Consider the following 15,891-nt stretch of genomic DNA (forward strand, 5'->3'; position numbering starts at 1 on the left):
GCCGTACAGAATGCCGTAGGGACGAATCGTACTTGCTGGGCTGGAAACCGCTGCTTAAATACATACAGACGTCGCATGCAAGCTGTTCCAGATCAGAATCGTTGGTTTATTTTAGCTGTATGGTCTTTTGTACGATTTGTATGGAAAGAGGCTTTCTGTACGAATCGTACTTCCTAGGTTGTAAGAAAAGTTTACCGGGTACGAGTTGTACGGGAAAAACGCTCCATACAACGATTTGTACTGCCTTTTTCCAGGATTGGAATCGGCCCCTTAATGCTTGCTTTCGTGCATTTAAGAATGCAACAGGTATTAAAAACAGATTACAACCTTCTCTTTGGAGGAAAACATTTAATTGTATTTGCAGATCTGCTACAACTAACTCATGTAAAAGGAGAACCAGTCTTTAAAACTCTTCTACATGAAGACACTAGAAAATCTTTGGGAAGTATTGGATATGTGAATCTCTGGTTAAATATTGAATATGAAGAACTCGCTCAGAATATGCGACAAGCAAGTGATGAAGTTTATGGAAATATTCTGAAAGATGTAAGAATTGGTGTTCTAAGCAAGCATGGTAAACAAGCTTTGCAAAGTTGTCTACTAAAGAACTTGTTTACAACTGAAAACACACCAGCAGCAGTACTGTACAAGAACATTGCAGAAAAAAAGTCTATAGTTTGCTTAATGCCTACAATGGAAGAGTGTTATACATTTAATCAAGAGCTTCTGAAATTGGAAAATCAAGAAATAGTTCACATTGAAGCTATTGATAAAATCAAGCATCAAGTAATAACAATTCTTCTTTCAAATAAACTATAAACTAAATTGGATTCCTTGGAAAAGTCTGTATCAAAAACTGCTGGCTTAGAATTGTTTTTTAGAAGTATGTATAAACTGTCAGGTAATTTTGAGGCGTCATTTGAATACAGAAGAAGGTTTAGTGAATGGAGCAATGGGGAAAATTGTTGAATTTGTAAAATATCAAAACAGAAATGCAATTGAATTCTTGAAAATTAAATTTGATCAGATTACAGAGGTAAGACAGAATGAGCGTTGTGCTGTACGTTTTTTGCTGGTAAAAGACTTGTATGTTCGTAGAAAACAGTTTCCTTTCTGTTTAGCATATTCATAAATCTCAAGGTTTAAGTGTAGATAATACTTTAGTAAATGTTGGAAGAACTGTGTTTAAAGAGGGAATGGCATATGTGGCATTATCTCGAGTTAGAACATTGTCCGGTTTGTATTTAATTGATTTTGAAGAAAACAAGGTTAGTGCTGATGTAAATTGTGTAAGAGAATATAATCGTTTAAGAAGACTTTATGCACCAACTTTAGGTGAATATCCTATTTATGAAAAACGTGTTGTGTGTTCAAAATGGAAACATGTTGATGAATCAAGTGTGGGTGAAAAGCAGAAACAAATTCAAGAGAAAAGAAAAGATGCAAAGAAACAGAAAATACAAACAAGTGATGATGTTGTGGGATACCAATTAGAAAATGCTTATGGTGTCAACTGCTATTGTAATGTTATTCTAAACGTTATATTTTATCTAGAAGTTCTTTATGGTGAAATTATGGAAAGTCAGGAAAAAGATTATGTTCTGCACTTTATACTTTATTTGAACAATTGAGAACTGACAGAAGTAAGATATTCGCCAACTCTTGGATACATGTACTGGATCTTTAACGTTCAGCCCTAATATACAACAAGATGCACAAGAGTTTCTGATGGTTATGCTTGAGTATTAGAAGATGAAGGAATCCAGATTGTGTATGAAGAGCACCTCTCGCTTGCTACTTCTTTCTCCAAAAGAAATCGGTAACTTCTCCAAGAGGTGGATTCTTTTTATTGCAGATGAAAGACATCATACCTTGAAACCTATGATTAAAATATCTGCACAAATTTACAGGATCCAAAGAACACAGTTCTCCAGGTGTCTTCATTTCAACAATTCAAGCAAATCTTCACATGCATACTCTGCACAGCTAAGTGTCACAAACCATGTTGGTGTGCCTAAGTTCCGTAAAATACACTTCAGTTCTCCATGACGACGATACCAATACTCATTTATTCCTCGTTGACATGCCATCAAATTAATTAACTGTGCTTCTAAATTTTCATCTGTTTGTTGAACTTTGTCAACAAATTCTTTCGCTGAAAGAAGTGATTGATGAACTCCAGTTTTCAGTATGTGGTTCACTGCATAGGACAGAAAAGACAGATCACTTTCAAACAAAAGGTGAAATATATATGGAATACACTGCTGGAAACTAGGATCTTCCGAGTATAATCGTGTTGAGCGATATTCTGAAGTTGGAATCCGTACAGGTCGGTCATCATATCGTCAACCTTCTCAGGTAGGAAACAGCTGTGGAAAACAACAATCTTTCAAGCTTTTCTCCCATACACTCATTGGAGTTCCCTTTGTTTTTTTCATTTGAAATAACTCAATGCTGTTTGCTATTACTTCTTTTGAATGTAGAGGACATATTGTGTAATGTTCATAAATCTCTTCACTCCTTGACTTGTACACTTTCTCTGTTTGACCACTTGAAATATCAGATTCATCTTCCAAACTTATCACCTGTTCTTCCACATTTACACTCTTATAATAAATATTATTCTCCACAAGATATAACGTGGCCTTTTGAGCTTTTTTAACATCCACAAATTCTTGCCATTTTTTCCGACTCTCTGTTGGTACTCCATTTACAAGAATGACTACTGCTTAATTTTCATCTTTGTCTCCACCAACTATTTCAATATTTTTCTTAACCCTTTCTGTGCTCATGACGAGCTGGACTCGTCATGGCACAAAGTCCAGCTCGTCATGACACCCACCCACGGGGGAAGCGCTGGCGCTCCCCCCGTGGGCGGTCGATCCGGGGGTTTTAACCGGGGAAGGCAGGGGAAGACCTTGCCCTGCCTCCACCCACCCCCCTCCGCGTCATCAATGATGTGCGCTGACGTCATTGGAGGTTTCCCTTTGTTGACTGACACGCAGGAAGCCATTTGCTTCCTGAGCGTCGGAGAACAAACAGGTAAGTTTTGGGCCTGGGGAGAGGGAATATTTTACCAAAAGAGACATTGAGGGAAAGGAAAGGGTTTTCCTTTCCCTCAATGCCTCTTTTGTGCATTCCTGCTGCACAATCGTGCGATTGTGCAGCAGGAATGCCCACTAGCGCCAGGGATTTTTTTTGTGTGCACTCATGTGTTCTGTTGTTTGGGGGAACGGCCCCTTATGCAAGGGTAGCTCCCCCTTTTGGGGGCAATAATTTGTGGCTTTGTCTGCCCCCCTGGGAAATCGGACTACTGGGCAATTATAAGAAATGTAGTGGGGAGTGGCCCCTTGGGCAAGGGTCACTCCCCTTTGGGGGCCATGTATGTTTATTTTGTTTGGGGGAGCGGCCCCTTAGGCAAGGGTCGCTCCCCTTCTGGGGGGTATATGTTAGGCTTTGTCTGCCCCCCTGGGGGGGGGGGGGGCAGATTTTCTATATATAAAACAAAAATGCCCACAGGACCACAAGGGAGTGTTTGGTGGGGAGTGTCCCCTTGGGCAAGGGTCACTCCCCTTTGGGGGCTATGATTTTGGCTGTCTGCCCCCATGGGGGGCAGATTTCAATTTGTTTTAATGTAGGGCCCACTAGGCCACACAGGTAGTTATTTGTGGAGAGTGACCCCTTGGGCAAGGGTCACTCTCCTTTGGGGTCAATATTTGTGGCTGTGTCTGCCCCCCAAGGGGCCAGATCGCCATGTTGTTTTTTAAAATTGGGCCCACTAGACCACCAGGGATTTGTTTGTGGGGCGTGGCCCCTTGGGCAAGGGTTGCTCCCATTTGGTGAGCATTAGTTTGGCCGTTTCTGCCAACCTGAGGGGCAGATCGGCTGATTTGTTTTTTTGTAGGGCGACTAGGCCACCTAGGTTTTTTTTTTTATGTTGGGGAGCGGCCCCTTGGACAAGGGCTGCTCCCCTTTATGGGAGGATGACTGTGGCCATTTCTGCCCTCTTTGGATGGCAGAATAGCAGTATGTTTTTAGGCCCATCTGCCCTCAAGGGGGTAGAAGCCACTAGACACCAGGTTTTTATTTTTATTTTTGTGTTTGGGAGTGGCCTCAAGGGCAAGGGTTGCTCCCCTTTTATGGGGGTGAATATTTTATTTATACTCTTAGCCCTTAGCTTGGCTGGTGGATTGTGTGTGAACTGGTGCATTATTTGCATATGTAATTGTAATGTTTTTTGTCTCCTTTTTATTCTAGTGTAAAGCTTTTGATTCCTGTTTGCGATTTCAACAGTGGTGTTCTGCAGTTTTGCGTAGTTGCATTTTTTTGGTAAGAAAAACATTTTTGTTGTATTTACTCCAAATGAGTATTTTTGTCATGTATGAATGAATTTTTTTGTAAGTGGTGTCATAATGGCAGCTTATTTAGTTAGTGTTTTGTGCATGGAATTCTTTGCGATGTGTTTTGCATTGTGTTATGTGTAATTTTCTTTTCTCTTTCTTTTTTTAGTGGGATATGGTTGATCCATACTGTGTCTGTGCAGAGTAGGTGGTGGTGAATTTAGCTGCTTCTGGCAAGTGAGAGGTATCGTTTTGGAGTATATAGGTATTTTTGATAAAGGTGCATTTTGTCTATTACTTATTTTACAAAGTGTTTGTTGTTGTTGACTTGTTTGACAAGTTACTTTTATTAGTAAGCAGTATGGCTAGCCGTAGAATTACTGCTCAGCGGGTAGTTGGTATGCTTCTTGAATCTTCCTCTGAGCAGGATTATGAGACTGACAGTGCGTCTGAGGGAGAGGAGGGAGGGGAAGATTCAGGCAGTGAGTTTTCTCTCCACATGGAATCATCGGATGATGAAGGTACTCTCAGTGCAGATGAAGCTACTCTCAGTGCGGATGAAGTGCCTGTTTTAGAGGAGGAAACTGCTGTGCCGATGGTGCAAGAGGCATCTGGATTGCAGCCTGAGGCTGCTTGGCTTCCTACTGGAATTGCTGGACTCTGGGTTGATCCAAACATGGTGCAGCCGGTTTTGTCTGCCTTTAGTGGTGATGCAGGGTGTAGAGTGGATTGTGAACATTTTTTGACTATACAGTTTTTTCAGTTGTTTATGGATGATGTATTTTGGGGTGAGATTGTTGAGCAGACTAATTTGTATGCTGAACAGTTTTTGAGGGACAACAGTGACAAACTTAGGCCCCACTCTGGAGCTAACCAGTGCACTCCCACAAATCTGGAAGAGATGAGGAAGTTTTTGGGTTTGACTTTATTGATGGGTTTGATAAGGAAGCCGTCCATGGCTTCATATTGGTCTACCAGTCCCTTGATGGCAACAGCCATATTTCATGCAGTTATGACTCGTGATCGGTAATTACTTTTGCTACGGATTCTGCATTTTGTTGATAATTCTTTGGCGTTACCACGAGATCACCATGACTGTGAACGTCTTTTTAAGATTCGGCCTGTTCTTGATCACTTTGTAGATCGATTTTCAGAGATCTATACTCCAGGGAAAGAAATATCTATTGATGAGTCTTTGGTCTTGTTCAAGGGCAGTTTGGTTTTTAGGCAGTACATCCCTAGCAAGAGGGCACGCTATGGAATTAAGCTGTATATGTTGTCTGAGGCTGTTTGGGGTCAGATTTCTGAAGTGCGCAAACCTTTGTGCATTTTAGACTACAATAAGCACATGGGTGGTGTTGATAGAGTATATCAGAGGTTGGAACCTTACACTGCTATTCGTAAGGCTTACGTTTGGTATAAGAAGTTGGCCCTCCATCTCTTCAATTTAGCAACTTTCAATGCTTTTGATGTGTTCAAGGGGTGTTCTCCTGCATCAAAGTTGACTTTTGTTCAGTTTTAGCTGTCTGTGATAGGCAGCCTTGTTGTTGTGGAACAGGCAAGTGTTCCTAGAGTTGGAGTGGTGGAGGATGTGGCTTGATTGAAAGATCGCCACATTCCTGATTACATTCCTCCCACATCCTCAAAAGACTTTCCCACTAGGAGATGTAGAGTCTGTTGGTGAAGAGGTACGCAGAAGGAGACTCGTATGTACTGCCCGAGTGTCCTTCTAACCCTGGGCTGTGTGTCCATGCTTGTTTTAGAGCGTACCACACGCAAAATAATATTTGGGAGCATCCATGAGTGGTAAAGTGAACTGCCTGGTCTGTATTCTTTAAAAAATGTGATTCTGTTTCAAGGTTGGCATTAGTGCAATGTATTTAGTTTCAGATTTTGTGTTAGTAGATTTGTATCTATTTGCAATTTGTTTGTGTTTTTATTTTTATCTAAAAAAAATCCTAAATGTGATGGCGGTGTGTGTTGGCTGGCGCTTGGCTGGTGGTGTGCGTGGACTGGCACTTGGCTGGTGGTGTGCATGGACTGGTGCTTGGCTGGCGGTGTGCGTGGACTGGTGCTTGGCTGGTGGTGTGTGTGGACTGGCACTTGACTGGTGGTGTGTGTGGACTGGCACTTGGCTGGTGGTGTGTGTGGACTGGCGCTTGGCTGGCGGTGTGCGTGGACTGGCGCTTGGCTGGCGGTGTGCGTGGACTGGGAAGGGCCCAAAACATTTTTGCAGGTTTGCAGGAGATTCTGGGTAAGGAAACGATGGGGGATCCACGCAATCCATACCTCCCTGGAAGCCTCCGGGTGTCTAGTTTTCAGAAATGTGTTGGTTTGGTAGGATTCCCTAGATGTCCGCCGAGCACGGGGCCAAAAACCCAGGTGACCCACCTTGCAAAAACAGGTGGTTTTGAGATAGGCAATTTTGATGACACCTCACTACGTTGTGGGCCCTTGCCTGTCGCGGGTACTTGGGCCTCCCACACAAGTGAGGCACCATTTTTATCTGGAGACCTGGGGGAACGCTGGGTGGTAAGAAATTTGTGTGAGCCCGGTGATGCCACACTTTCCCACACACAAATGTGTGAAAAAAGTGATTTTTTCAGCTAAAATTTAGGTTTGCAGGGAATTATGGGTAAGGAAAAATTGGGGGATCCACGCAAGCCATACCTCCCTGGAAGCCCCGGGTGCAGTGCTTAATTTGTAAAATATGAAGTGCAGGTGCTCAAATCTTTGTTGGAGGCCACACCTACTTTTCTCTGGCTCCACCCACTTCCTCCATTGGCTCCACCCATTTCCTCTATTAGCTCCACCCACATCGTCAACTGGCACTGCGAAAAGACAGATGAATTTCAGAAAGGGAGCCTTCCTCATAATAAGGTTTAGATAGGAGGTTCGTTCTGTATGAAAATGCAAAAGAAAATATAGGACCAACCTGGCTTGTGAGAATGTTTAATTTCTAAAATTTATCATGTCGGGAGTCCTGGACCCTCAAGCCCAAATGGAGGCACTTGGATTTACATTTAAAGATGTCATGTCACTATGGATTGCTTAGCACATGGACCAGGAAATGTACATTCTCCTGTACAGGTAGCATCAACTAAACCCCTGCATTGAGGAGCGCCCCCCAAGGGGCATCACAAAGGATGTGTAGGGACCGATTAAAAGTGAACCAAAAATAAGGCCAGAGTTCTCACACCACACAATCACCGATGCCATCGCCATCTGTAATTCCAGGCAGGGGGAATAATTCCAGATTCAGAGATGATGGGAGACTAACATGAGGGGATAGGCGTTTATGCACCAATTCCTTCATATTTCTCTTCAATTCACAGCGTTTTTTCGCCACAAATTTCGCCTGCTTTGAGTAGGAAACATTTTCTTGTGAAAGAATCATGAGCAATGGTGTTTCTGCGAGTTTTGTAATCCCGAGAGACTCGGAATTAGGTCCTAGTATAAGAACCGTCATCCATCCACCCAGCCCACCCAAGCAACCCACCCACCCACACATACATCCATCCATCCAAACTCACACACCCAATTTCACTTTAAAAGCATCCCAACCAATACAGGTTGCCAATGGCGGGATAACAGGCTTTGCAGTTCAGCGCTGTAATGCTACTGGGTTGCCTTGCGTTTCTCTGCTCATTGTCTCCAGAAACTGTGCTCCTGGACTGCTTCATTCTACAGCGACATTGAGCAAAATAAGGGGTTGACCTACACATTGCAGAGTGGATCGTATGAGTTTCTGATGTCTCACGTGTATACAGTAATACAGATATACATTTTAGGCTGAATGGAGGGTCTCCTGTGGGGGTGCATTATAGGGGCAGCAGGGGTACGTTGCACCTCAGAGTTTCCAGGAAAAACTCGAGCTCAAGGTGTTACGACTAAGTTGCTTAAGCATGTCAAAGCAGGCCCTGGCTTTTCACTACCTCGACAGTTCCTGGTGTCGTGTTTAACAATATTGCTGCAGGAAACTATCCTGCAAATTCTACATAATCAATGACCAGAGCTGTTGCTAGAAGACATTAACTACTGCCCCATCCAGTCAAGAATAAACGTATAGATGAAACAAGTAGCTTCTTTAAAATAGAAATTGCCAGTCGGCTAAAATGTCAACCATTACATCCCAAACCTCTTTGCACGTCAGCACTCACAATCAATCACCATTCTTCTAGCCCTGTCTGAATTTAACTGCTTTGTACGTACTCCCGCACCGGGTGATCATATTTGGGGAAAGTGAAACATAATTTCCCGCACACGTCACGAGAGTAAGACAATAGGCAGCCACGAACGCAGGCCGCACCACGGACACACGGTATCACAGTAGTGCCACCAAGCATGTCACCATCTCCAGTCCAGTGGGTAGCCCTGTGTGCCGGAAACCATCGGGCGCTACTTCCCTAAAATAACTCCCTGTGGAAACTCACTGCCACCGCGCATAACACTGCTTCGCTTCGCACCTAGTGACTCTTTATTTAACTGACAAAAACCAGGTCTCCTTCACGCCTGTGACTCAGTGAGCATGCCCACTGCCCAAAACCGAGACTATCCCCTTCAGAAACTCTCTAAATCTAGCCGCCGATTGAGCTAAGGGTGTAAACCTGCGCGATTCGGCTCTTTGAATCTCACTGGGTGTAAGGTGGGCTTGAATCTCAATGTTCACAGTCAGAATGTCACTTATCAGCCCCAGTGACTCAGTGTCACCAAGTCTTCCTCAGTGCCCGGAACTGACTAACACAATTTCACTGCAATATACGCAGACGCCTATTCCGCTGCAAGAACACCGGTATGCCTCCTCGTATCTCACTGAATCTGCCTCACTGGATAAATCCCGCTGAATGGGCGAATTATTTCGCTGAAACCCAATGGGCGTATTTGAATGTCTAGAAATCAACAAATCTCTTTCATCGATTTGAACACACTGAATCGGTGTCACTGTTCTAAATTCGCCGGAAGCCTCTCCCAGGGAGAGTCTCCCTGACAGTAGCACCCTAAATGTTTCTGAAGTTGCAGTGGTAATTTTAATGGCTGACCGCTGACATGAACTTTAATTCGGTTACTGCCCGAGGCTGATTAATCTATTCTCTATCTGAAACCGGTTTTGCTAAAAATACAGCTGTGTGGCAGCGTTTCTAAAGGCAGCTGTGACAGCCCTCTCCAGTTACCAGTGTGCACTGCACAAACGTGCCAGTGGCAAAAAAATGCCGTTCCTTCAATCTTTCTTACCGTGTTACTCGGGTGGGCCGTGCCGTGGGCAGTCCAGCTCAGGAATAACTGGTTATTTTAGGCGTGCGTGGTGCACGGTGCACCGAACGGTTCCGATTCACCGCAGTGTGACTCCCGGACTGGTTAGCAGTGGGCACTGGCAGGCTGCAGTTGTGCTGGGGCGTGGCGGCGGTGGCGCACGTGGGCAAAGCTGCCACGCGCTGCGCGTACAGCGGCCCCGCCCCCTACCCCCATCAGAACACTCAACAACAGAACCGAGTAGTCCGACCCACAAATCCAGCCCGCCCCTGGCGCCCCAATAAACAAACCAGTGTGACGCGCACGCACGCACGCACGCCGCATGGCCACTGAGCCCACCCACCCCACTCACTGACTGTAACATTTAAACAATTAAACCGGCGAAGCGAAAGCCGAAAGTGAAACCGTTACCACCAGGCTGCGGCCTCTCTGCCGCCATGATCGATGGAATCACTCGAATGTCGATGAACTCACACACACAGCCGGTCAGCCGTTCTGAACTCCTCTGACCTGCAGGCTCTGCCAGGTGAGGCTGCATTGAACAATCACACGCTGATGAGACTGAGACGTACACTGTACAGTGAGGATTTTAATCTAATTTCGAAAAAAACATCAATGACGGGCCGGGCGAGATGCGTAGACCCGGCCCTGTCAATTAAGTGCCGGCGCTCAGCACCGGCAAGCACCGGCACAAATTAAGCCCTGCCCGGGTGTCTAGTTTTCAGAAATGTGTGGGTTTGGTAGGTTCCCTAGGTGCCGGCAGAGCTAGGGTTAAAAAAGTATAGCTAGGCACTTTGCCAAAAAAGGGTAATTTTTCATTGCGAAATTGAGGTGTGACCATGATGCGTTTTGCACCGTTTCCTGTCGCGGGCACTAGGCCGACCCACACAAGTGAGGTACCATTTTTCTCGGAAGACTTTGGGGAACACGGGGTGGGTGGAAATTTGTGGATCCACGCACATTCCAGAACTTTCCACTACAGAAATGTGGGGAAAATGTGGTTTTATTGACAATTTGTAAAGGTTTGCAAGGGATTCTGGATAACAGAACCTGGTGGGAGGTAGTCAATTCACCCCATCCTGGATTCCCCTGGGTGTCTAGTGTTCAAAAATGTGTACCATTTTTCTTGGAAGACTTTGGGGAATGCGGGGTGGGTGGAAATTTGTGGATCCACACAGATTCCAGAACTTTCCACCACAGAAATGTGGGGAAAATGTGTTTTTTAAAACATTTTTTTGGTTTGCAAGGGATTCTGGGTAACAGAACCTGGTGGGAGGCAGCTAAGTCACCCCATCCTGGATTCCGCTGGGTGTCTAGTTTTCAAAAATGTATAGGTTTGCTAGGTTTCTGAAGGTGCCGGCAGAAATATGGTTCAAAAACGACAGCGAGGCACTTTGCCAAAAAAGGGTCATTTTTCACTGTGAAATTGAGGTGTGTCCATGATACGTTTTGCACCGTTTCCTGTCGCGGGCACTAGGCCGACCAACACAAGTGAGGTACCATTTTTCTCGGAAGACTTTGGGGAACACGGGGTGGGTGGAAATTTGTGGATCCACGCACATTCCAGAACTTTCCACTACAGAAATGTGGGGAAAATGTGGTTTTATTGACAATTTGTAAAGGTTTGCAAGGGATTCTGGATAACAGAAACTGGTGGGAGGTAGTCAATTCACCCCATCCTGGATTCCCCTGGGTGTCTAGTGTTCAAAAATGTGTACCATTTTTCTTGGAAGACTTTGGGGAATGCGGGGTGGGTGGAAATTTGTGGATCCACGCAGATTCCAGAACTTTCCACCACAGAAATGTGTGGAAAATGTGGTTTTATTGACAATTTTTTAGGTTTGAAAGGGATTCTGGGTAAAAGAACCTGTTGGGAGGCAGTCAAGTCACCCCATCCTGGATTCCCCTGGGTGTCTAGTTTAAAAAAATGTATAGGTTTGCTAGGTTTCCCTAGGTGCCGGCAAAACTAGGGTTCAAAACGTACAGCTAGGCACTTTGCCAAAAAAGAGTCATTTTTCACTGCGAAATTGAGGTGTGACCACGTTGCATTTTGCGCCGTTTCCTGTCGTGGTCACTAGGCCGACCCACACAAGTGAGGTACCATTTTTCTCGGAAGATTTTAGAGAAAGCGGGGTGGGTGGAAAATTGTGGATCCACGCAGATTCCAGAACTTTCCACCACAGAAATGTGTGGAAAATGTGTTTTTTTGGACAATTTTTTAGGTTTGTGAGGGATTCTGGGTAACAGAATCTGGTGGGAGGCAGTCAAGTCAACCCATTCTGGATTCCGCTGGGTGTCTACTTTTCACAAATATGTAGGTTTGCTAAGTTTCCCTAGGTGCCGGCAGAGCTAGGGTTCAAAAACTACAGCTAGGCACTTTGCCAAAAAAGGGTCATTTTTCACTGCGACATTGAGGTGTGACCACTTTGTGTTTTGCGCCATTTCCTGTCGCGGGCACTAGGCCGACACACACAAGTGAGGTACCAATTCTCTCTGAAGACTTTGGGGAACGCGGGGTGGGTGGAAATTTGTGGATCCACGCAGATTCCAGAACTTTCCACCACAGAAATGTGGGGAAAATGTGTTTTTTTAAACAATTTTTTAGGTTTGCAAGGGATTCTGGGTAACAGAACCTGGTGGGAGGCAGCTAAGTTACCCCATCCTGGATTCCCCTGGGTGTCTAGTTTTCAAAAATGTATAGGTTTGCTAGGTTTCCCAAGGTGCCGGCAGATATATGGTTCAAAAGCGACAGCGAGGCACTATGCCAAAAAAGGGTCATTTTTCACTGCGAAATTGAGGTGTTTCCACGATGCGTTTTGCACCGTTTCTTGTCCCGGGCAGTAGGCCGACCCACACAAGTGAGGTACCATTTTTCTCGCAAGAGTTTGGGGAACACGGGGTGGGTGGAAATTTGTGGATCCACGCAGATTCCAGAACTTTCCACTACAGAAATGTGGGGAAAATGTGGTTTTATTGACAATTTTTAAAGGTTTGCAAGGGATTCTGTGTAACAGAACCTGGTGGGAGGCAGTCAAGTCACCCCATCCTGGATTTCCCTGGGTGTCTAGTTTTCAGAAATGCATAGGTTTGCTAGGTTTCTCTAGGTGGCGGCAGAGCTAGGGTTCAAAAACTACAACTAAGCACTTTGCCAAAAAAGGTCATTTTTCCCTGCGAAATTGAGGTGTATCGACGTTGCGTTTTGAGCTGTTTCCTGTCGCGGGCACTAGACCGGCCCACAGAAGTGAGGTACCATTTTTCTCGGAAGACTTTGGGGAACGCGGGGTGGGTGGCAATTTGTGGATCCATGCAGATTCCAGAACTTTTCCACCACAGAAATGTGGGGAAAATGTGTTCTTTTTGTCAATATGTTAGGTTTGCAAGGGATTCTGGGTAACAGAACCTGGTGGGAGGCAGTCAAGTCACCCCATACTGGATTCCCCTGGGTGTCTAGTTTTCAAAAATGTATAGGTTTGCTAGGTTTCCCTAGGTGCCGGCAGAGCTAGTGTTACAAAACTACAGCTAGACACTTTCCAAAAAAGGGTACATTTTCATTGTGAAAATGTGGTGTGTTCACGTTGGGTTTTGAGCCATTTCCTGTCGTGAGCACTATGCCTACCCACACAAGTGAGGTACCATTTTTATCGGGAGACTTAGGGTAATTCGATTTGTAAAGCAATTGTTATTACCTATTGCTTTCTGATGCATTTCTGCCTTCCAAATGAAAGACATTGTGTAAAAAAGAAGTCATTTTGAAAAATGACCGATAATTCTCATGCTAGTATGAGTATTCCCAATTTCGAAAATGTGCAAATATGTACTGTTTCTAAACTCTATAATTTGTTCCCATTTCAGAAATACATAGGTGTCTTTAATACCGATTTTTCCATGTATACATTTTCCCACAATATTTGCTATATACCCGGAACATAGTAAAAAACTATTGCAAATTGCTGCTCAGTTTTTGACTCTGGGTTCGTTGGGTTCTTGGTGTCCTATATATCCCCACAACCAGAAGGTCCAGCGGATGTAACAGTATATTGCTTTCAAAGAGCTGTCATAATTAGAAGTTACAGGTGAAAACGTTGACACAAAAGGCTGTTTTTTTCAACTAATTTTCTATTTTTCCTGTTAGTTAACTGTTAGTTTCTATAAAGAAACCTTGATGGATCTACACAAATGACCCCTTGCAGAATTCAGAATTTTGTCTACTTTACTAAAATGTATAGCTTTCCAGGATCCATTATTACTTTCACACCCATTTCTACCGTTAACTGGAAGAAGGTTGAAAGCACAAACAATAGCAAAAATAGGCTATGTCCCAGAAAAATGCCAAAGCTGTGTAAAAAATGTTGGTTTTCTGACAAAAATCTGTCATTCCCTAAAAGCTGGGAAAATTGTGCTTTCAGCCCCCCCAACCCCTTTTTGCTAACATATGCAGGGAAAAATCCAGGCGCTTTCATCTTCAGCCTGTTTTTCCAATTTCTCCCCCAAAAAACTGAGTTTTGTTGTACTTTGGCTAATTTCTGGGACCCCTCCAGGGGAATCCACAAACCCTGGGTACCTTTATAATCCCCATGATGTTGGAAGAAAAGGACGCAAATTTGGCGTGGATACCTTATGTGGTCAAAAGGTTACAGGGGCCTAGGCGCGCACTACCCCAAATAGCCAAAAAAAAGGCTTAGCACAGGGGGGAAAAAGGCCTAGCAGCGAAGGGGTTAAAATGCAAAGGTAAGTACACTACTGTTCCTTTCACCCCTCTTTGTAAATCCGTTGGTGGCAGTGTACCTGTTTTAGGCTCCATTCGAATTATAGTTTGAAATGGATGAACAGATTGAATTAGAACTGACTCATATGTATTCAAATTTGCAAGTTCCTCCGGAATAGCAACAAATTCTAACTTATTATGTACTGCTCTAGCAGGCATTTTGTTCTCTTCTATTTTGTTATAACAATATTTAGAAACACGTTGATCACAGCCTAACTCAAATTGACCTTCCACTAACAAGTAAGTTGCAAATTCCTTCCATTTATCATCATTCTTCTTTTCAGATTTCAAATACAAATCAACATTCCTAGTTTGAGTTTTATAATTAGTACGTCGACAACAAACACAAACATAGTTTGGAATTTTAGAGCACACTATGTTAAACTTTCCAATTTCTTCTTCAAACTGATCAATCATAATCACTTTCTCACCTTCTTCAACATCTGTAATCGTCAAACTTTCACTTTCTATACACTGCTCTTCTGAACCAAAATATCGGAACTGAATATCATCACACTTTTTTTATACATCTGATAAAGAACCGTGTTAAAGAGCTGTATTCAGTTCACTTAAACATAATGCAGAACTTTGTACATGGTATACTTGCCTTACAAACTTTCGCATTTCTGAATGGTGTACTGCTAACATCCTCAAGTGATGAAAAACACTTTTACACACTTTTCTTGAAAGACAAGCCAGAGAATGCCCATGTTTCTCAGTATATTTTCATACATTACATGAATCTAGTCCTTGTAACAACCTAATCTTCTGTTTTACACTTTTCTGTGCATATTCTTGTAACAAATTTCGCATTATAGCAATAGATTCCTGTTGAATACGACAAATACTGCTACAACCCCACTTATACACAGGAGCTTCTGTGCATTTCTCTTGCACTTCTTCAGCTATTAACTGTTCTGCACTAACAGTGACCATTTCCTCTTTTGGAACAGGACAACCATTCTGAACTTCGTGGCAACGGCCTCCAGTATCAACTGCAAATGGTAAACTATTTTCTTGGAAGTAACTCTCTTCATTAAAAAAAGGTTCACTATTAGATGTATGTTTTCATTTGCCACTGGAGATTTTACAAAAGCTGCTTCTGTTCATACGTCTTTTTTTTTTACTTTTGTCTTTCAGAATCTTCATTGCTTTATCCAACACTTTCATCCTCTTCAAAATCAAAATGAATATTTTTTGTTTTGACTTAAAAGCAGTATCCACTATGCTTTCAACACAAATACTCTTTCCATATCATGATTTTTTTTCTTGCGATTTGAAGTCGAAGTCTGATTCTCCTTACTTGAAAAATTCTTCTTTTTCTTTGTGTAATGTTATTTTCATTAAATGTTCGCAATACTTTGAAAAAAAATTGTCGTGTTTTTACCAGAAGAAACTCTTTTTGCAGTACTCTCATTTACTTGTAATCCACATTTTTTACTTTTCTCTAAGTAGATTGCTTTTTTATCTTTCCTTTTTTTCAGTTCTTCTAGGCATTTTCAATTTTTAATCCAAACAAAATAATTTTCTGAGAAA

The 15,891-nt window shown here is 43.2% G+C and overlaps 1 long non-coding RNA gene across 1 annotated transcript in view; it reads left to right on the top strand.

Moving 5' to 3' along the window:
- Positions 1-15,595, top strand: part of LOC146866710 (uncharacterized) — a 34,979-nt gene extending 19,384 nt beyond the window's left edge. The window contains exons 3-4 of the long non-coding RNA XR_014965776.1: positions 15,309-15,359; positions 15,496-15,595. This is a non-coding gene — a long non-coding RNA (uncharacterized LOC146866710). The remainder of the gene's footprint in view (positions 1-15,308; positions 15,360-15,495) is intronic.
- Positions 15,596-15,891: the final 296 nt, after the last annotated feature.

The sequence above is a fragment of the Triturus cristatus genome, chromosome 1_2 (genome assembly GCF_964204655.1).
Source record: "Triturus cristatus chromosome 1_2, aTriCri1.1, whole genome shotgun sequence".
Classification (NCBI taxonomy): domain Eukaryota; kingdom Metazoa; phylum Chordata; class Amphibia; order Caudata; family Salamandridae; genus Triturus; species Triturus cristatus.